This window comes from Hylaeus volcanicus, chromosome 2 (assembly GCF_026283585.1).
Source record: "Hylaeus volcanicus isolate JK05 chromosome 2, UHH_iyHylVolc1.0_haploid, whole genome shotgun sequence".
NCBI lineage: Eukaryota > Metazoa > Arthropoda > Insecta > Hymenoptera > Colletidae > Hylaeus > Hylaeus volcanicus.
The window spans coordinates 26,477,702-26,500,841 of NC_071977.1; the positions used below are offsets into that span (position 1 = coordinate 26,477,702).

The 23,140-nt window shown below is 42.6% G+C and overlaps 1 protein-coding gene and 1 non-coding gene across 4 annotated transcripts in view; both read left to right on the forward strand.

Annotated features, from left to right (window-relative positions):
- Positions 1-23,140, forward strand: part of LOC128872533 (uncharacterized) — a 357,175-nt gene that overhangs the window by 90,120 nt on the left and 243,915 nt on the right. The gene's annotated exons all lie outside the window — the stretch shown is intronic.
- On the forward strand, positions 5,344-5,484 carry LOC128873051 (U4 spliceosomal RNA). The gene has a single exon (XR_008456313.1). It is a non-coding gene; the product is annotated as a U4 spliceosomal RNA (small nuclear RNA).

Genomic DNA, 23,140 nt, shown 5'->3' on the forward strand with positions numbered 1-23,140 from the left:
CACTCGAATCTCGGATCGTGGGCGTAGGAAGCACCTACTGGCTCTCACGCGTCTTTAAAAGCGTGTCTCGCGATCCTGGCGCGGCTCAAAACGCGCATTCCTGTTTCTCAGACTAGTCTTATTAAGCGCGTTGAACGAGCCTGGCTTTGTCTGCGGTCTCGAGGCTTAGTCCTCGTGTTACACGCGCTAGCTGGAATTTACGGTATTACCACTAAGTGCCGATACCGCGAGACCATATGGAATTTCTCATCGTTAGCCGCCAGAACCGAATACTTCTTGGCAATAATTACCATTGCGTCTATAATATTTAAATCGGTGCCTCTTAGCCTGCGGTATTGCCTCGTGACTTTTTGCCTTTTTGTCGCTGTTTCGCTCCGTTCCCCGAGACATTGGGCCTTGATCGTGGCAGCAGAAGCATAGAAAAGAGACGCTTTCCAGAGAAATCGAGGGTTATGTATTGCTTTTCGCTAGGTTGGGATTGTGACGTGGTTCTTGTGTAGGATGTTAATGGCAAACCTCTTTGGTAGTTGCGTAGTTATAGGTTGTACGTACAGCTGACCCAACTTTCACGGTGAGGAGTTATAGATAAGAGGACGGCTGGATTCGAAGGTCTCAGGCTTTGGATTTTCTGAGATATAGTATTTTCTTGAATTTAGTAGCAGGGGCCAGCAACATTGGTGTGTTGCTAACTAAGCAATAAAGTGTATAGTACAGTGGAAGGTTCTTGCCACGATGAAGGTGATCAATTCAATTATTAGCAGAATCTGCATTGCAAGAACTGACCAAAGGGTGACAAACGTGTCGATTCTCATGAGATTTGATCGACATTCAATAGTGCAAAAAATTATTTGAAATGGAAAACTCAGAAAGAGGGACCTTTGTATTTAAACTAAAATTTTTGATTTCCAAATGCTGCATGATGACAACACTTTTCAGCTTTTAACAACTAAACTAACTCTCTCGATTAAAGTCCTCTGACTTGTCCTCGTTTGCAATAATCAAAACACACCTCAAGGATCGCGAAACTACCTCTCTCGGTTAGAGTGTATCCGACTTCTCCTTGCTTGCGATCTCTGAAACATCTCACCGCATTGTTACTCGTAACGAGTGTTGTTTACTTCTCAAGTAAGTTCGAGAATTAATCGTAAGATTGGTGGGAGCACTCTGTATAGGCGTGGAAACGAGTAGCTCCCGCGACAGGCGAGCTTATCAGCAGCGGACGTGCCAACTCGGAGTGTGTAGGTGCGATATTTCTAAGCGAACCAGCCGCGGGAGCAACTTTCCACGGACGCGTCGCTTCGGATATTAATTGAATGATCGCACCCTCGGCAATTCATTATGCATACTTTAATCCGAGCGTGGCCGACACACGGTACTGTTCCTCTGCTCGCGATCGTTTTCCTCGCCTCTCACCGCTCGTTATCTCGCGCGAGAGGAGCTCGAACCGCGGCGCGGGGAAGCTCATTACACGCCTTTTAATAAGCACCTCGACAAGTCGTTCAGGAATCCCCTTTTCGCGTCTCGATGCGATGCTCTCACGGTGCGATCGTGGATCTCTCAAAAATGACGGTTTTTAGGGGTGTGGAATTTACTAGTAGATCGGTACGTGACGAGTCAGACATTGGTAAATTGAAATGTAAAGGAATTAATTTATTTAAGTTGCTTTAATAATCGATGGGTTAAAGACTTATTTTACCTCTTATGTATGACGATTACAACATTTTGGTAACGCGAAAGTGGAGGTTTTGTGGAGGAATTTAATTTTGGCATGGAACAAGATAATTGTGTTTCTTAAAAATTAAAAAATGGAAAAATGGTGTCCACGAAGACACCGTCACATTACAGTAAAAATTAAATATTTTTACATCTCAATTTTTGTACATCTTCTTTGAAACGTCACCTGAAATCTCCGAATGAACAGGGTATTCCCTAAACCTACGTCAGCGCCATTACAATCCGAAATGGCGGGAAAACATTCCGAATTTAAATCTATATCACTATTCCACCTCTATGAAGAACCACTGAATTACTTATTCCTCGAAATATTTAATAACTGCCTTGTACCCTACTTCAAAATTCATCTCCATCTCACATATTCTACGAACTACCTTCCATCACCCTTCGCCCCTTCATCGCCATTTTCCCAATCCGAACTTCCCTGAGAAACCACGCTTCGCTCCTTATTAACATGCGTACAGTGCCTCGCGAGTTCTGAACCATTATCGCTACCTTTCCACGGGGATAACGTAATTGAATCACCGAGTGCATCTTCGAACCCCTTCGTTACTTATTATCGCGGTGCTCGTTAATGCCCCGCAGATGGAAGTCGATAAGGCTAGAGCACAGGTGCTTTGTGCATTGTGGATACCTCGATAATAATGGATCGCCAGCGGTCGATGCGGGGGGAAATTAAATAATTACCGACGGTAATCGATCTGTCGGGTCGGTTCGCGCGATATTGATGACAGCCGCACGAAAACAGAGCTCGCGCGGGGCGGCGCTGCGATCGGTCAGTGAAAGCGCGCGGTATGTAGTTCTCCGCATGTGATTGATCGTCGGGGAGATTGAGTATCGTAGATGTATTTCGCGCATGCACGTACACGGTCCCCTAATGACGGCAACCGAGATTATTCGCGTACCTCGAGCCGTGATTGACTGGGAAATGTTCGGTTCTGGGCGAAAAATCGATGCCGGGGTCGATTGAAAAATCGAGGTTGTGCCCCGTTCTACCTGGGTGGTCTACGAGCCTTTTTGCTGGTTTCATTATTGTTTTTGGAGGACGTTTTTAGACTGGAAATTACTTTATTCATATGGAGGTTGTATTTATCATTTATTGGTTTTATTGGATTAGTTGTTTCAATTGCGTTAATCAATTTAACACAGGGTTGATTCTATATACTTTTTCCTGTTTGGGGGTCGAACCTCAAAACGACCGTACCAGAATGGAGTTCGTGTCTGATTCAATGGAGTTGCGTTTATGGAGTACTAAAAGCTACCATTAAGAGACACGCCGATAAAACAACCGCTAGTCTCAATGAAGCTAAGTCATTAAAGCAGACAAGCTATATTTTCTTCAGGTATGGAGAAACCACTCAGGGGCAACATTCTGTTATTCGAATAGTGTCCATAATGTTGCCTGATTTTTAATACAAACGCTACAATGGAATTTTCTTCTAAGTACAACGTAATAAGTCTAATTAGTGATAATAAATTAAATTAAATATTCTTAGTATTTTCACAACACAGTGTTGAAATGCTAAAAGAGTGAACTATATTGGTTCTATTTCATTGAAATAGCAACAGAATCACGTCCATTTAGTTGCCAGAATAGAATCAAACACGGCGATGGAGAAAATTTCATTTTTCCGTTACAATGGGTTATGGTCGTTGTTACTTGTAATCAGCTTGAGTGACGTATGGTGTTTTCGTGTACCCAGCGACTTAAATTTTTTTAGTCGAAGGAGCTTACACGGTTGAAATCATGTATCGATCGTTCGACAGCCGCGTAACGGAACAATGATTTGTAATCGGATTTTTCGTGCGTACTTCTCGTTTTGGAGCGATCCGCCGGTCTGATTAGAGCTGACTGTATTAGAGAAGCGGGAAAACTTGCAATCCTGCGTAAGCTTTCCGCGATAGTATCGCTAACGACCCACTTGTGGGCGTAAGTCGACGGTGAAAGTGTATCGCGGGTGTGCGTATACGCAGAATGATTTTCACGGTAGAAATTTTGCACGTGGCGAGATAACATCGTGATTAGGATAATCACGTTTTCCTGGGCTGGACGTCGAAACGAGAATTCGATCAGCTTCGCAGTGGAAACTTCTTTATTGGTATTAACACCTTAACTCCGGAAGAAAATCACTGAAATAAGCTGCCAACGAGAAAAAATTTCCACTTTTCTTGATTCTATGCATATTCAGTATTCTTAATTGTGAGTTAATTGAGTAATTAATTGAATTATAAAACGTTGAAATAATTTTCATTTCTATGATGTGAATTTGTAAGTAATTATTAAAGTTAAGTTGGAAAAGACGAATTAAAATTGTAGATTAAGTAAAAAAAGGAAAAATTATGAACACAGGAAGAAAGGACTGATAATGAATGTATAGAGTAATGGTGACTGAAAATAGAATAAATAAATCAGCGTTACAAGAAAAGAAGCTCTCATGAATTACCATTTACTTTGTTCTTTATTAATGTCAACACAATAGAAGTTTATTGGATTCTTTTGCATAAAATTTAATTTTCTTAAGTGCCCATTCAAAACATTCATTGAAACATACACAGACAGCGAATAAAGAATATTCTACTATACCTCGTACATATTCCTTTCCACTCAGCGTTGATTTTCGAGCAATCAAATTCATGCAAATTGTATCCATCCTCGGAGCATTCCGCGATCGACACGTGAAATCGTACGAGATTGAAAGCAGCGTTGGGGTGTTGTTAATGCTCCTTTTCTGTCAGTTCGAGAGAAACTTGTGCCATGATGGAACACGTGTGCCATTCGTGTTTACAGGCTCGTTCGAACGCTCCTCCTTGATGAAAGGGTAATGCCAGCGCCATTATGCTTATAAAAACCCACAATAAATCTCACTACCATGCGTGGTGGAATAATTACAGTAGGGCTGCAGGAAGCATTCATTTACTTTCCACTTCGCTCGTGTTACGGGTGTATATAAAATTAATTTTTTACCCTCCGACTCTATGCACGAATAGTGGACTCCTGAAGGTGCAATTTAAACTTGGTTTCTTTGACCTTTTCTAAATTTTTGTTGTTGTACACTTTAATGCAACTAGAATCTCCTATAAAATAAGGAGAATACAAGTCCTGCAGACAATTTATTTAATACTCAAAAAATAAATTAATGTGAATATTTTTTAATACCTCTTTGGTCTTCCTCGGATGCAAATTCAAATTAAGACTTCTATGAAGAAAATTAAATTTAAAGAAAATTGAACTTGTCCCTTGTCTCCTTTGTTAATTATTTATCAAAACATTACTTACTTTTTCTTCTTTTTATTATTCATCATATCCTATATTGTCCTTCTATTTATTCAATAGTATTTTTAGAATTGTCTGATAAATTTCTAAAGGTGGACTAAAAAATGTATTTAGTAGTATTTATTTGATAGTATTTGTTGAATCGTCTATTCAATTTCCAAACATCGTTTCAAGTAGTCAGAACCATCAGCAACTTAATCGTTACGAAGGTGCGAGTGAGCGCAAACCGGAAGTGTACCCAGCTGACGCTAGATGGCGACCCGATCCTGATCGTTTCTCGCATAGCAAAGCACTCAGCGAATGTTATATGTACCCCGGCCAGAGATCCACTCGTCAGCTTTGCGCAGTGGCGATATCGTAACCGATGAGGTTCTACCGAGGTGCGATTATTGCTAGTTGAAAACTTTTACCAATACCCCGCCATGACGATGTGAAATATCATCGGCTAAGGCAATTTTTGATAACCCCTACGGGGGTTGCTAATCTATTCCAAAATTAACTTTTTTTAACCGATTTCGAAAAGGAGGAAGTTACTCAATTCGACATGTATATTTCTTTTTTTTTTTTTTTCATTCTGGGTTGAAACTTCTATGAAATTCCTATTCAACATTTTGGGTTTGAAGTAACTACAATTTTTATTTTCATTCGTGATATTTTTGAAGAATGACTTCAAAAATGGAGTAAACATTCCAAGTAGTATGTGAATGGAACACGAAGGTAGAGTTTCCTTTGTTTATCCATTCGTAATCTGAGACTTTGCCAGGCTTATTTTAGGAAATTTTCATCAATGGTAGCCTATAGTCGCTCGAAGTAGTAGTAATTCAGTTCACTTTTTCAGCAGCCTTATAATCAATAGTAAATTACTCATTCATTCTCATCCAACCTCTCATTGAAATTGCTTCGCAATGAGTAACGTAGTATACGGTATTCAATTCATAAAACATTTATGAAAGAGGCAAACACGTACGACGAGAACCGATGTGAACTCTGATAGGAGCAAAGTGCTCTGCAATTGTTAGCGATTCCCATAGTCCTTCGGTATTGTTGCAAGAAATTGAGACGGATGAATGAAATCTCACACCATTCAAAGGCTTGTCGTCATTTAACGCCTTGTCCATTAGAGTAACACATCATTCAATATTTCCCAACATATTTGAGTAGATGGTTCTTTACACACAATGACAATTTTCATTTTTAAATATTTCTCATTCTCATCTCACAAAAAATGCATCAAGTTTAAAAATTCCTGAGATTTATCCATATACGATTTTATTTACATTTAGACTTGACAATTCGATAATTTTAATAATAAATTGACGGTACTATTATATATTTCTAGAATGATGTAATCTTATTGTACCAGTCCCTAATGATTTGTGCATTGCAAATGATTTTAATACTCGTGAATTCTATACTATTCCATTATAAACACTGCTTTAAATTCTCGAACGTGAAACCACCCTTAAGTCGTCTCCTTTCAATTACGATCGATCTTAGTCCAGACGAGCGAGATTGAGAGTGCCCTCATTAACTTAATTTACCCCACGCAAATTCTTGACCGCACGGCGTCCATGAATAACCATAGCGAATAACTTACGGCCACCACACACGCGTGCCACCTGCTGGTCGCCCCATCGCCTGCAATTGTCCCCCAGGACGGTTTTAATTTTATTTGTCCGGTCGTTTAACGCGGCTCATTGACTCTCGATTTCTCTCCGCGTTTCCCGCGGGAAATTACCTACTCGATTTCACTACATTCGGGGACTATTGTGCGGTCTGCCATCAACCTTTTCGATATCAAATTAATTATCTTCGTAACAGACATTATTTAAAAATAACTGTTAGAATTTTATTTTTAGAAATTTATTTTCTTAAAGATTACAATATAAGAATGTTAAAGGAAGAGTGTCCGAATTCACAACGACCCGTACCGGTTGACTTATTTTGTCGGACTGAGGGTCGTCGCTTTCTGTCCCTGCTAGGACCCCACCCCTCTTTCTGGTTTAAGGAAAAGCAGACCCTTTTCCTCAAGACCCGAAAGTGGCGATCGTTGCATTCCAACAATAATTGTGAAAATATTTAAACAGCACGAGGAATGTATGTGTAAAATAGCACATTGAAAATTAAATTAAAAGTACACATATTATACGATACTGCGAGGCATTATGTCCATTTTTGGTTGCATGCAGCCAGGTCGAGGTTGACGTTTAGGGTCCATCGATCGCGCGATTTCCGTCGAACGTGAATAGCGATGGCGCATAGGACCGCACCGCTCGAAATCCCATTCAGGACGAACTACGCTGCGATTAACCTATTTACCTATTGATCGACGAAGAGGTCTTCCGGCAACCTTGTTTCGACGTGGATCGATTTGTATCCGCCGGTTGTTACGCGCAATTACCGTCGTGGATGTTATCTCTGGCAGGGAACCCGCGGGCAGAGGAGTATCCTTGTAGTTATGCAATTTTGTTTCCAATCGATGGGACGATCCGGTCGATGGCTCCGACATTGTCGTGGGTTTCACCTAGACGACTGTTCGATTTTTCTAGATTTATTTAAAGAGGCTGAGAGGACTCCTTCGGCCACCTTTCACTCAATTTATCTCGCATTTGTGGAAATTCAGTTTCGTTTAATGAAAATACAACGGTACAAGGAGAAAAATATAATTAGAAAGGGAGTAATTAATTTATACACGTGGTAATGGTAAATTCGGTAATATGTAGCAAATATTGATTCACAACTGTCACAATTTTTGTGTACAGTTTATTATTTTGACTCTAGATTACGAGAGATGAATTTAAAATCTACGTTATAATTTTGAATACCAAAGAAATCCTAAAGGTCCAGTCGATCGATTAAACGTTAATGATAATCAAACGCTAATGAAACGGCAGAACGATGCATTAGAAGCGAGCGACTTTTAACATTCATTTCACGATGGAAACGGGAGGATGAATATTGATAGAAAACGACGTAACGAATCTCGAAGAGGTGGCTGAACCGGGATTCCGTGCATCGAGCGCCGGTCATTTACATAATGATGTAATACTTTCCGTTAAACGCGATGCGAACCAATTCGATGCGTTCAGACAATGCTGACTCTCACGCAATACCCGCGCCAGCATGCGAGATGCAATTAGGCGTTCGTAGGCCTCGACGGAGATTCGTCGGAAGTCCCGTGCGTGATTTGTGAACTTCGTTAGCCCGTGAGAAAATGTGTTATTATTATTATTATTACGCGTCTTTATCGCGTGCACAGTGTAGATTCATTGTATACGAGGATGGTTTCAGTGGTTGGGTAGAGTTGGAGCCTGATGTTCTTCAATTTACTCTTCAGTTGCATTGAACATCTGCTGAGATGAGAAAGGGATATACGTTCTTTAAGGCAGAGCATTAATCAGCAAATCTTAATTTCGTGTTACTGTATCATACAGTTATAGACGATTAGAAGCTTCTTTAATATTGGAATTCATCAAGTTTTGTTGTGGCATCTATATTAACCAGAAAATATTGTGTTGCTAGCATGCTCTTTTTTTTTAACAGTCAAAGCATTTTTGTTTTGCAGTCAAAGTACTTGACATAAACCTTTGAAATTTGGTGCCCTTATTCATGTACATAAATAATTTATAACATACAAAATCATAGATGGAGCCAATATATGCAGGAAGATCAATTCAAAATCGATACCTCTCCTGTAACGTAACTTCTTCCCGAGAGCTCTTCAATCAAATTCACCGAGATTGCCATTCATTCCCTCCCAGAAAATATTTTTGTTTACACCAAACTAATCCTCGACGAAAACTCCGGTTCGCCTGCACAGCGGCCGTTTCGAAAGATCCATCAGCGTGTCGTTTCCCAGAATTGTTCACGTGCAACCGGAAGACGAACTTCCCCTGTAAAAAAAAAAAAGAAAAATGTTTCGTGCTGGAATCATATTCCAGACGCACACGCGCGCGATAAAAATCGGGGACGGGCAATCGCGGACCAACGATCAAGGGAACGTTCGCCCAGGTGCTCGCGAAATTCGCGAGGAAGCGGCACGCGTGCAGAGGCCTGGTAACGCCCACGCGAATATCCACCAAGTGCATCGCGCCGTAGTATCGCTCAACTTCGAACTTTCGGAATCGCGCCGCCTTTCCATCTCCATCCCTTAGGCGACAGGGGCTGGGACGTAAGAGGCGGGCAGAGGGAGGTTTGATCGACGACGGCAGACTTTTAATTACTCCGACGGGCAGGTCCCGCCACGTGAAATGGAGTGATAAGCTTCCTCGGTAAATGGAACGAGCCGGCGCGAAGTTACGCCGACCAATTACGCGATTAAAAGTACGAAACGGATGCAGGGTCTTCGACGGTGTCTTGCCAGACTAACGACTTCCACGACCATCGACGAATTTCCGTGCCGTGGTTGGCGTGCTTGCGTGATCATCACGGGTGACTGTTAACAGGGATGAAGGAGAATCGTTGTTTATGGGAGAAGTTCTTTCGATAACCACGTCGATCTGACGAAGACGTGTCGTGTGCCGAACAACCGAAATTCAATTTTTAACGCTCACCATTCGAACTTTATATCAGATTTAAGGACACGTATCTGTGAATTATTGTGACGTTGAAATAGTGACACATTTAATTTATGTACATTTATTTAGTAGTTTTGTAAATAGTGCGTTACAATTAAAGTACGTGTATTTTGACTCCTTTACGTGTGATTTTTATCTCTCCGACTCCGAGTCTTTGATAAGGCTAATCAGCCCATCCGTTCATTAAGAACAACCTCAAACAGGGTAGATTCATAAATAACTTCCGTTTGTTAATTTACAATTGATTTTCAAATATATTACCACATAATAAATCACCATAATTGATTATCAGTTTGATTATTTATTCTCTGCAATGGTACTTATTTATGAATCAACTTAATTTTTGTTTATAGGAGGGTGAGCACTAGAGGCACTCATCTTAAAATGAGTGCCTCTAGTGCTCACCCTCCGATCGTGGAATTTAGTGAATATCTCCTAATACCTTATTCCTCACTTTACGCGACAACCATATTCCTAATGAATGATATAAAATGATTTTTCATTAGTTCTGAGCCCATTCCACCTGACGTGAAATATGCTGCCTATGTAACCACGAAACAAATTGACCAGGACAGTTGTACATTTCACAGAATCTTGTGTATATGTATATCCGGGCACTGCGCACTCCGAATCGCTCGGGGGTAAGAACGGCGCGCCGCGATATTCTAATCGGCGTGACGACGTGATACGCAATTAATCCATCGCGTGTCAGTGTCCTGGCGCGCCAGCACCGGGATAATAATGCATATCGGGTCCGCGGGGCCCAACGCGCGCGCCTAGACCCTCGCCTGGCGTGGAGGCTGCATGGGTTATGATTAATGGCGTTGCTATCGGTGCATGAACGGTGCAAAACGAAGACAAATAGCCTGGCGCGCGGACCTCTTTAAACGCGCTCACTGTGGATCCGCCTTGTGTTCCATCGGAAACGCTCTTAAGAGACGCGAGATTACCGTGTTCCCGTGGCACACACTGACTGTTCTTGGCTACGAGTCCCTTCTGGCGATCCAATTAATGAGTACGCGCCGAAAGGCGCACCCTCGAATGCGCCTAATCCATCCTCTCGCGCCTCCTATGAGTTTTCCCATGGCTGACTTCGCCGCGGAAAATTCCGTTTCGATGGAGAACGATCGTGGAAGCCACCAGTGCTGTGTTTCTTCTTGGAAACAAGTAGGGACTGCACGTTTGATGAAGAAGGAGGCGAGAATTTGTTCTGGGAACTCGTAGAACTCAATGGGGCCAGTCGAAGTGTATAACGATCTCTAATTCTTAGCTTCGATCGTTTAATCGATATTTTAACTGGAGGATTGCTGTCTTTGTAGAAAGTTCGTGACGTGAGTATTGTTTGTTTTTATTGGAAAGACAGCGGGGAATTAAGTTTCAAGAAGAGAAGTGTGGGAAGTTGAGGCCACTCGAAGAGAAAAATCGTTTACCTTACATTTCATTATCATTATGCATCAATTGTAGTTGTTAATTAATAGCATAGCTTCTGAACAACCTGTATGCAACAACTACTTTACATTTTTCAGCATCAAATTAAATATAAATGATACCAATACGAGTGACCCTAATGTAGAATTTTGTCTAGAATTCCTCTTAGAGAATTAATGCTAAAAACAATACCATCACCATGAATTTTTATACAAAATCGTAATACAATTAATGGATATTGCTACGTATACTATCTCATACGTTTTTCAATATTCTTATGCCTAAAGTGTCTCCGCTTAAAATACACAAATAAGCTTTTCTTAACTCCACACAATTTTGATGTATCCTACAGTGTACATATATTCCAACTAGGTTAGGGCATCCCAGTCCCTCCGAGTCCTTCCTGGCGATCTAATCAATGAATACGCGCCTTCCTCTTTTCAACGCTCTTCTAACCTATCCTTTAGCGCCTCCCTCTGGTTTTCCCATGCGCCCACCACCGCGGAAAATTTCATTTTGATGGCACTCGATTTATGAACAGGGGGGACTTCGCCTTCATCCACGAGCAACGTGAGAAAGAGAGAGTTCTGGACTTGGTGGCTCGTGAATACGGTTAATTGAGTCACCTTTGGCTCGAGTCGAGATTGAGCGTGAATTCAGCCCCGAACGGATGCAGGATACTGTTCTGGCGATTAGGGAGGATTGTTTTGTCTGTTTTTGCGCTGGAGAAGTGGAAACAATGAGAAATGCTTGGGAACCAATCGACGAGGGAAGAGGGCCGAGCTTCGAGAGCTACCGATTACATTCTCTGAAGAAACAATTGGTTTACTGATTGAAACTATTCTATTTATTCTCAAAATTCAGAATAGTATTACACCCCTCAAAACTCCCTAAAACTCCCAGTTTTATTATAGTTATTGCAGCTCCGCTGCGTCAACAGTTAAACGATCGACTCAACAGAGCTCGACTTCACCTAGTGCGCCATTTCACCGCAACATAGATGGCACTGCTGCAGGGCCAACCAAACGTTGGCCCATATTTCAAAACCACTTTAAATTAATGCTCCCAGCTTGATTGCTGCACGCAACTCCGATGAGTCAAGGAGGAAACAGGGTCACGATAGGAAAAATTACGAATCCACGGGAATCGATACGCGTGCCGTTGCTAAAACAGCAAGTGAACCTCCGTGCGGGTGCGGGTCGTTGTACCTTCCGGTCTCGAAGTCACGTGCAAGCAACCGGGCGAGCGCGTACGAGCCGGCGTTCCCTTCTTTCCATCGTTTCTCTCTTCGTGTTGGATAATGGATGAGACCCGATATTTACATATTTTTCCATGTTCGTGCCGTGTGTCGGGCCAACGGGTAGGTCAGGCAAGGTACAACCTAGCACAAAGTAGCACCGGGCCTGCTGTGTTTCCGTTGCGACTTTACCCACGGCGTCATCAACCACCTTTCGTGAAAAAACTTTCCACTGACAAAATTGGGGACGAAAACTGAAGCTCAGGTGCAAATATTAAAAGATTAGAATTTATTTACTGGAAAAGAATGTTGTCGCGTCAGATAAAATATAAGTGTTTTTCTCGTTGTTTGTAAAGAAGTAGATTTCAGTGCTTGACTAATCGAAATAACAAATAAAAATTTCGAAGAGGTCTAAGACAGTCGCATGGATATTTAGTTCGTCACTTTGTGCCGTTGGGAGAAACAACCATCACCAGCAATCGCCTGGAAACTTCAAAGAGCGCCGTGCGCGCGTACATCGGGGCCTTTTGGGCCCAGTAATTGCTCGCCGCTCGAGATTTTCCATCTATCGGCGGTCAGAGGATTTACAACCGCCACGCCGGGCCAATAGGCATCGTGAATTATTTCTGCTACGACCTCCGACGGCGTGTTCTCATCCTTGACTCCTACGGCCCCGGGGATTATGGCTCCGACGGATCGCAAAGATCTCGATCAGGGAAGAGCTTTGCTTTATCGCCTCTCGATCCCTGCTCCGTGCCTATCGTGCTTTCTACGTGCAGCTCCTAACGTTTTCGTTTGGGGCAGTGGTCTTCAAGTATTTTTCGATTATTGAGGGAAGGTGGAATATTTAGTATACTACTTTATACGCGTCGTACTATATACCAAATTCTATTGCTAATATTCTAGTGGCAAATTATTTAATAAAACGACAGATTGCATTCTCTGTAGATATTTTCAAAAAATTTAACAAATTTCAGGTGATTTCAATTTTTCGATACTGAATGTATGGTTACATATTACAACTGCTATAGTGACTCTTATAGTGGTTGCTGGCCACAGTCTTGGATTTAAAATGTGACTTTATATCGCTCCCTAGTACTTGTAAAATTTCAAATACTGCTTCTGATATCAATTGGATTCGTAAATCTGGCATGGCAATGATACGATAGGATCATCTACTAAATTATATAATATAATATTAATTCATACGTCAGTATGAGGATTACGAATCCACGGGAATCGATACGCGTGCCGTTGCTAAAACAGCAAGTGAACCTTCGTATCGATTCCCGTGGATCCAAGGATTGAAAGCTAATTTAAAAAATGTAGATAATCGACACGTGACTGAAATATTAGATATACAAACTGCAATAGTGACATAAACAGTCGTCGTACAAAAATTCAAAACTTAGACAATTTTTTCACTTTATAAAGACTTCCAGCACTTATTTGTCACAAAACGCTTTTTTTGTGAAATTGAATTTGAATTTTGTTATTGTCTCTGCTCGGTCGCGAAGGGATGCGATTCGCCGAATAATGGAGACTCGCGTAATCTCCATTATTCGAGTGCTGTTGACTCGGGAAATTCCGAAAGTCTGCTGGTGTATCCCGTGTGTTGCCAGGGAGTTAGGGTAGCCACGCCCGAGTGTCTGAAGTTTCGTTTGCGGGGTGAACGGAGGTTACTACCCCTGGCTGTGGGGCAGACGGTGATTTTTCATTCCGACGCCTCCGGCCCTAGTAATGCGTAAATCCCACCGCGACAGTGTTATTAAATATTTCAAGCCTTCCAAATTTCGAACCAGGCTGCGTTAACATCCCGCATTAAAACTTCATAGACCACCCCCTGTAGAAATACCTGGATCAAAGGGGGCGAGGGAAAGTGTTCGTTTAATTGCAAATGAGTCGACGTTCTTGGAGATTGTAGGCCTTTGAAAATTGGACGAATTCGGAGGTTTAGCCAAGGTTATTTCGTTGAAGATCGCGTTTTTCGAGCTAAGGTTATTTGCAAGACGTGCTTTTATACCGAAGGTTACTTGAAGGTAACGATTTTGGACTCAGTGTAGGATTCTTACACGCAGGTTTTAAGTCTTCCACTCAAATAATATATTTCAGAAACAAAAAACGATATTTAGATACACGCGTTTCACAAAAAGGTGCGAGTGACTCGGTCTACTCGAGTTTACGATTCTACGACGTCTGAAACATTCGTCTTTTGCTCGACGATAATTCTGCTGAACTCAGCTGTTTCGGTCACTATTGATCGGAAGGTCTCGGGCAAGTGAAAGGAAACTTTCAAATTATAACGGTTTATTTTCGCAAAGATTCGACACTTAGGATTAGTCACATATTAGTTGGTTACTTAATTTATTAACATACACACGGCTAAGAAACAGTTTCCGATCAAGAAATAGGAGGAGCACATTCAAAAAACTGATAACTTTACTATCAATCAAGAATCCTAGGTTCATCTACTTTCCTAGAAATCCTCTCATCAGTACCTATGATCACAAAATTCACTAAACATCACCTAACATTCTCTGACATAATTCCTTCGAGTCCCTATCGTCTACTGCTTGCTGAGTTTCTACCCCCAGTCATCAACCCCCAAGAAACTTCACAAATTCTCCCCCAAAACCGCAAACTAACCACTCCCCCCACTCCCAAGCGCGACATTAGACCCCGTTACCCCCGTTCGGGCTCAGGGGGGCGAGAAAAGGTTAAACTGATCGAAGCTAAACAGTTTCTCCACCGCACGGGGTGAACGCATTGGTCCATGGGGTGGGGTAGAGTACAGAGACCGAGTGCGTCGAACGAGACGTCGTAAAAGTGGCCGATTGGTGGGGATGGTGGTCTGTGGACGTGGTGGGGGATCCCAGGCAGGGTTTCGAGCGCGTCGGCGGCGCTTATGCCTTCGACGCGGGGGCATTGCCGTCGCGGCCGCAGTTACGATCCGATCGAGCGTCTCGTAGCCCGTCGCGACTTCTTCCGCAGGACACTGCTCTCGATCCACCTGGACACGTGTTTCCTGCCTAGTGTTCGTGACCTTCCCGACAGTTGTCTAATCACACCAGAGCCACTGGACCAACTACCAGAAGTACCTTCGACCACCGTGGACTTGTTCTTCGACTTGGTCGAGGATCCTTGGAGCATCCCCGTCGATGTTCCTGGACAGAGTGTGGTCCACTTGTAGGAGATTTATGGTGGATCCTTGGTGTATGTAGCTCCATCCATGCTCCTGGTGAACAGAGCGGTTTATTGAGGGGTTGTTCGCAGCTTGAGGAAGATCCTTGGTGTATCTTCGTCTGGGCAAGTCTGTATGAAGGATAGTGCTCATTATTTGCTGAGGACCCTTGGTGGATCTGAACTAATCGAGGCTCCCGTTGGAGGAAGAGGTCCATTTGGAGAATATTTCCCAACTTGCATCTTCTTGGACACAGTGTGCTCCATTTGATAAATATCTCCCGATTTGAATCTTCTTAGACATAGTGTGCTCCAATTGATGAATATTCCTAAACCTGAGGATCCTTGGTACCCCTAGCCCTACCGAACATAGTGTGCTCCATTTGAAGAGTATTCCTCACCTCCGTCAGAGATTCTTGGCGAACCCAGTCTCTATCGAGGTGAAGTGCTTCATTCGAAGTCACGTTTGTCAACTTAGCCAAGGTTCCTCGGTGTCTCAACTCGTTGGACATCGACGCTAGTGAAGTGACGCGATCGCACTTTCGCGTGGATATTTTTTTTCGGTACGCGAGACCCATTCATTGGAGGCTCGGTGAATGAAGCTACCAGAAGCGAACGATTCGCCGTAGGTCAGTTTCGCGAAGGAGGTCGGACGATGTCCTCTGGGCCCGACGCGCCGTCTGGTCCCAGCTCGCGCGTAACTTCGAACAGCGTCGATTTCGTGAGATGACAAGATCGTGTCGCAGCCCGAGGGACCTGGTACACGCTTTCTGCGACGATCTATAGATGAGTGCCGATCTTGTACCTTGATTTCGTCGCCTTTCGCGGGTTTTCGCGACCAAACGGAGCGTGGCGAGTGTACTGGAGACCAAAGTGAGAACCTTTAAGTGACCAGTGCGTCGGAGATATCTCTGGAGTGCTCTCGCGACTTTTGGGATTACTCCGCAGCCGTCGAAGGTAAGAAAAGTCATTTTCCGAGCCGTCAGGAGTGTTGATGTAGTAAACGTCTAGGAGAGTGTTGACCTGTTTTGACAACAGTGGCTAGATCTTCGTTAGCTTTGTCTTTTTTTATGGACGTTGGTGATACTAATGGATCGAAATGGATCGCAATTTTTTAACGTTATATAGGATGTGTCGAGGACTTAGATGTTCTTGTCAAAATAGGTTGTTTTCTTATTTGTTACTGGGCTGCAGATACTATGCGATTGTGTGGCGCATATTGTTATGTAGATAAATATTGCAAAAATTTATATTCTATTTCATACAAATTTATATAACTGAAATGCCATAATTGTTTAATACTTCGCAGTTTAGTCATCACGTTTAAGTCACACCTAACAGATTGCCACTAATACAGAAGTCACTACAGGTACTGTTGCTTGATTTATTTTATCTTTCGAATCGTTCGACAAGTGTTCGAGCGATACTTCGTTTGTTATTCAAATCGTTCAAATCTGTATGATATTTATCGACAAGTATACTGCCAAGTTTGAATTATTTATACACACCTGTATAAATACGTGTTTGAATAAATATTCACTGTATAATATAATCAGTTAGGAAAGAACACAGAATTCAACTTGAAAAATTATACAAAATAATTATAAAAAATGATTGACGGCAAGATGAACTTGTACAAAAGTTACAATTAAATGAAAGTTACAATTAATGAATCCTCTTTGCAAATTAATTTTATTGAGCTTTCTAGCACTTTATACTTGGTAGAATTGTGATCTTTGCAGCAAGTGGTGTAATAACGGTATTACTACTCACGCGCGGTACACAATGTTCTGGGAATAAACAAATTTATGCCTTTATCGTCACGGAGCACTGACCACGATCAATCACAGTAGCATTACGCGCTCGCTAAATGCTGTGTTTTTTCCAATTTGATGGATTAATTAACCTCGAACGGTATCATGACTTTACATGTAGATAAATGACGTTACGCTGGCGTAATATCGACTGTGGAATAAAAACCAGCGTAACATTACTTTATTTTGCAGAGTCGTTTCTCGTGATCGACGCTCTGTCATTCATTGAGAAAATAATATTCCTGTCAACATTATCTTTCTTCTGATTTCCAAGTTGCGTATTTCTTTATTTCTTTAGAAAATATCTTTACTCGCACCGAAGAAAAATAATTCCATTAGTATTTCTTATTATTTTGCGGTTCGTAAATTTTAAAATTGTATTACCATTTATGTGTGGAACGATGGTTTCTTGTACTATCGTTATTCTTCTTTATTTAATATTACCATTCTACATTTGCAATCTGCATGAGTAGAAGTGTCAGAAAATGCGACAGAATTTCGAGTTCGAGGTCACCCGACTCCTCCAGTCCGGAATCTAAGTGAGCATTGTCACGAATAAGAACCGACGCTTTGAAGGGAGGATGCACGCGAGGAGTATATGAGGATGGTGACAGAATTTCATATTCGAGGTCATGTTGCTTTTATCATGCAAAACGTGAGGATATAGCGGGGCATTGTCACGAAGAAGCACAAGACCCTTTCCGTTAGCCAGTGTCGTCCCTGTGTCGACGGTAGAATGCAGGTTGATATTTAGTCTGACTCACAGAGGAACGCTGTACTCGAACAGTATCCTTATCTATACTAATGGACTCTTCTCGAGCGTTAGAAAACGTAGCTGAGAAAAAAGAAACAAGCTTCATGCATGGATAAATTCTTTTAAATAAGTAAGTTATGGAACGAGTCTCCTTAAAAACATCAAAAGGCTTGAAAGGTTTTCCCTACTGCCATTTTGTCTAAAACGACCAAATAAAAAATTTCATTATATACTCCAAGACATGTAGAATAAATGTCTCTGAGCAAGTTTTTAACTCAATTTCGTCCATTCGCCATAAATAATTCTCAAAGTAATACACATACCTTGGTTCTCCAAAATGGCGTCTCAACCCCTATCGAGCCAAAACCATCGATATTTTCAAGCCAATGCGATTTTGTTCTCCTATAAATAATTATGAACCAGAACTCTAGGATCCAGTTTCGCAATTTTTTTATCAGGTTTACTTTCAGAATCTCGTAAATACTCATTTTGGTCTCTTTTCCGGGGAATTTGTTGTATAGTGCCGTGGAAACGTCGACGGCGTCGCTCATCCAGAAGCAAGCATGCGACGGGACGTCTATAAAGCGTGTTCTCTAGGCCCTCTTCTCCTGGAACGGTATTAAATATCATCAGGAAACGGCGTTGCGCTACCATAAATCCCGCGCGCTAGGAACGGCCTGCATGCCGGACCGTAAATCGGCCTTGCGACACGTTTATTTCCAGGCGCCATTAATTAAAAGCCACGCTAGTTGCCACCATCCCTCCGCCCGCGCCAGGTCGTCTGTAAATCGGCAAAGGTGGAAGGCGAAATAATTACGTAACAGTCGCGAAGGGTACGTTACTCGTCACCATTCGCGTTTTCATTCACGACGTTACGTCGCCATGATGCTTGGGAACGAGTTTTACAGCCTCTTCCTGACTTAATAAGCGATAATAGGCAACATTGTATCGATTGGTTGTTTGGTGGACATTGCAAAAAAATTATGTTTCTCAGATTGACAAAAAATTCAATTCCTTCTCTAACCTTGTATAACTTATTGACAATCGAACATGATTCGAAGGTAGAAAAAATATAGAAAGTACCAGAAAGATTATGGAAAGATTTTTACAGTGATTCTTCACTTATAGATGTAGCACGTGGTGCTGATAAAGAAGAAGAACGTGTAACTGTTGAGAATATGGACATAACCTACAAAGATTGAAAGAAAAAACTGTAAATGAAGCATTTGTTAAAAAAATTCAATCTACCATAAACATAGAAAGTGAAGCTGGCTATTATGTAGAATACTTAAATAAATACACTTTTGTTTGTACGCCTATGCTGCCACGCTTCCTCTGGATCCCGTCAGAGGGCCAACGGTCGGTCCGATCGAAAGCTCTTCTTCGGGACGCGACGTGTCCGAAATCGGAGCGCCGTTATCGACGAAACGGATTCGCCATTGGCGACCAATAAACTCCGGGCCGTGAGAAAAACGGTACGGATCGGTTGTTTAATCGCGTTTCGATCGTGGGGACTCGACGTTCGATCTCACGCTCCGGCGATCGTGGATTTGAGGCCCCCTTAAGCACCAACGGTCTCGTTATCGTATCGTTTGCTGGGCGTGTATATCCTCCGCGTACAAGCTTCACGAAATGGGCTAACGTTGTTCCAGCCGGCGATAGTCGCGTGTTTGGAAAGTTTGAAATTTCCACTCGCGGTTCAGAGGAGAATTTCGGACCGGACGAACGGCTGACATCGCGCCCGAGCGGCTCGTGTTCGTTACGGGCATTTTTTCTGGGTCTCTCAGGCGCGACAGAAGTTATCCTGTCTGGTGAAAACATGGCGCACGGTCGCCCCGTGGATTACTTTCTAGACGGAACGGTGGATGCCTGCTTCGCAGGATCACGGCTAAGCATGATAGGATTTATTGACCTGTCGTAATTGGAGGGAGGCGATCCACGGAGGTGAGAGGATTATCGGTGGCGAGAGTGTTCGTTAGGCTTGTAGAATAACGAATATCATGTTTGAGTATTTAGATAAAACGGTAAAGTTTCTGGATATATGTAAGAAGTTCCTTCCTCAACTGGTGTCTTTAAATAGAATGTTAGGTTTATTGTTGGTGAACATATTCGGCGTATAAGTTGAGCATTAGTAGAATCATTACATTAGTACAATTCTAAATATAATGTACAACTACATATATTAGAGGTGAAAGGTTGAAGTTCGGTGACCCAGACCTAACATAGTGTAGATTGATTTAATCTTCTTCGAAGAACAGCAATTCTATATTAGAGAACTAGAGTATTGGATGTATACAATTGTGTTATAAAAAACACAATCAGTAGTACTGACTGTAGAGACGTTTTAAATTATGGAATGACACACCAAATTGTGTTGAAAAAACACTCAGAATTTTTAATAAGAATTTCAAAGGCATAATGCTTTGTATACAAAATGCATCTAAAGTCAGTACATTTACCAAAACTCTTTTCTCAACCATAACATCATTTCTTCATTTTACTTTAACAATTCAGACTCACATTTACGAGTCATTGACAAATCAACGAAAGAAATAATATGAATTCAAATATTCAAGACCGCATAAAATCCTTCTTAACCACTGCTTTTGGACCATTTCCATCATTCCACCTAGCGCATTCCGTTTCATTTTCGCGATAGGAATCCCCTACAGCAGCAATCGTTCCCTTTCGTCGCGACTCGCGGAACACGAACGTTGTTCGAGTCGTGCGCAACGTAGGTACGAGGAGCAATCCTCGAATCGACAGGATCTCGACGAAGCGCCAATACGGTAGCCATTTGAAAAAGGAGAAATTATTTCTGCAGGCCTTCCTTTCCGTGTTTTATCGAGGCGTTGGCCAGAAAGAATCGCCGGAGCGTAACGAGTGCCTGGCGAAGAGGCCCTCGACTCCCTCGATACTTGATTCGTTCGTTCGTTTTCTCTCCCTTGAGCATGCCTCGTTCGTTGTCGTTGCCTCCTCTCGCGGTATCTGATGCTCGGAAACCTAAATGGGAGCGACTAGGTCTGTTTAGCCGAGCGACTCCTTTTCGTGGATCTCAGGAGCTTATTGAGTAGTAGTGCGCGTAATTATTATTCGGTTGTCTCATCGCGAAAGTTACGTCTCTCTTTACTAACGAACACGCGACAGGGTTACTGGACCTATTCAGGCCTGGGAACATGTGGCTACTTGAGGAGCAAGTAGTAGTTCACGTAGTCATGTAGTTAATAATTAGCTACATATTAGTGTTGTAGTATTCCATATATTTATTCTTAAAATTGGTTTCTGCATTGCACATGCAGTTATACAATATCAGATCGATACACTGTCACTATTCTTCAGTCATTTCTGACATATACTCTTTCTCTCTACTGAATACAGAAGTGTATAGGGTTATCACGAGACATCGATGTTAATAAAAAACAATTTAAGACTTGGTCTTCAGTAGTGAAACCAAGTAGGTAGCCTTAGTAAGTCATAAATTAAAACGTGACTTTTAGTAGCCAAACAAACGAATTAGGACTTAAATAGTCCTAAACCAAGAGTCGAGATTCAATAGCCAAACCAAAGAGGTAGCTTAGACAACCATGAACCAATCAGTGGCCAACTTCAAGACATGGCCTTGTCTAGACAAACCAAAGGCGTCTGGCCTTGGTACGCTAGCCTCCCTAGGTCACTAAGCTCGAGCCTCGCTCAACCTCGATCCCCTTATCTTTTCTAGGTCCCATCATATCCAAAGCTCCCAGCCACCATTCGCGAGCTCTCATGGCCTCGCGATTCCCACACGTTGGCCACCGAGCGGTGTCGAGTCGCGAATCTCCGTTGCCGATCTTTACTGCGAATGACGTAGCGAGTTGTCGGTGCATTGGCCGCGGGGCCTGGCAATATCAATGATATGAATTATCTAACGGCGTGGGCGTACTCGCGGCCTACCAACACCGTGATCGCCACGCGGCCTTTAGCGTGGCTCGCTAGCGCGCACCTCGCCGCTAATAAAGACGGCTCGTTGCTCGGTATTAGGACGATAATACTCGACGAACAGTCAGCTATGGCCACGTACACGCATTCCGCGCTGCCCACGACACGGCAGGTAGCACGAGGTGGCCGTACAGGGGAGACGTGTTGTGTCGGGGTGAACGGCGGGGCACGAGAGGGGAGGAGCGGTTAATGGCGCATAATCGAGCGGATACGTGGGCGATGTGCCTCGCGAAACTGGCGATTTCGAAAAGGTAGATCGTGAAGGGGCCGCATTCCCTGGCTTGGCCGACACGCACGCGGAAAGGGGAGCTGCTTCATATATCATAATTGCTGCCAGGTGCACGCGCGTCGCGAATACCTGGCCGGTCGGGACAGGACGCTTTGGGTACGAGAGGATCTCGAGTTACCCGGGGACCTGTTGGACCGGCTGTGGTAATCGATCGACCGACCGGAGGTGTAGTTGGCGTTCGCTGGGGCCAATTTTGGTGCGGCGGGACATGCGTTTCGCTTGTAGCCGAGATGATGCGGGGCTCGGATGTTGGCGTCGATGGTTGGTGAGGCGAATAACTTTAGGAGGGTGGAGTGGGTTTGAATGGGCCTGGAGACACAGTAGAACTCCATTTATTCGAATCTGTCAGGGGACAACCAGGCTTGGATAACTAGATAGTTCGTACAATTGGAGATCACGAATTTCCATAAGTGATACGTTGCGTGAACCGAGTTCGAATAATAAGAGCTCTTCAAAGGGTTTGGATAACCAAGTACCGTGGTGTCATCGATTCGGATAAATGGAATTCTAGTGTACTACTGTTGCATGTACAGGAGCACCTCAAAAGCATTCTTCTTTGGTGCCCATGATAGTTGACTCGAAAATATGTTGTAGCTTACATATACTTAGGAAGGGTTTAAGTCATCGTATTGCTAAATTAGAATTTGTTTAGCAAATATTGAACATCAAAATGTGCAATCTCACAATCAATCTATCAAGGGTCAATCCTTCATTTCTTGAGACATATTTAAGGAATTCTAAGAAATTTAAATATGATATAGTCAACGTATATTTAGAGAAGGTTTAAGTCATCACGTTGCTTCTTTTGAATTTGTTTAAAAATGACAGCATCTAGAATTGTACATTTCTGCCTACTCCAGTTGACTAAGTCCGTGTAC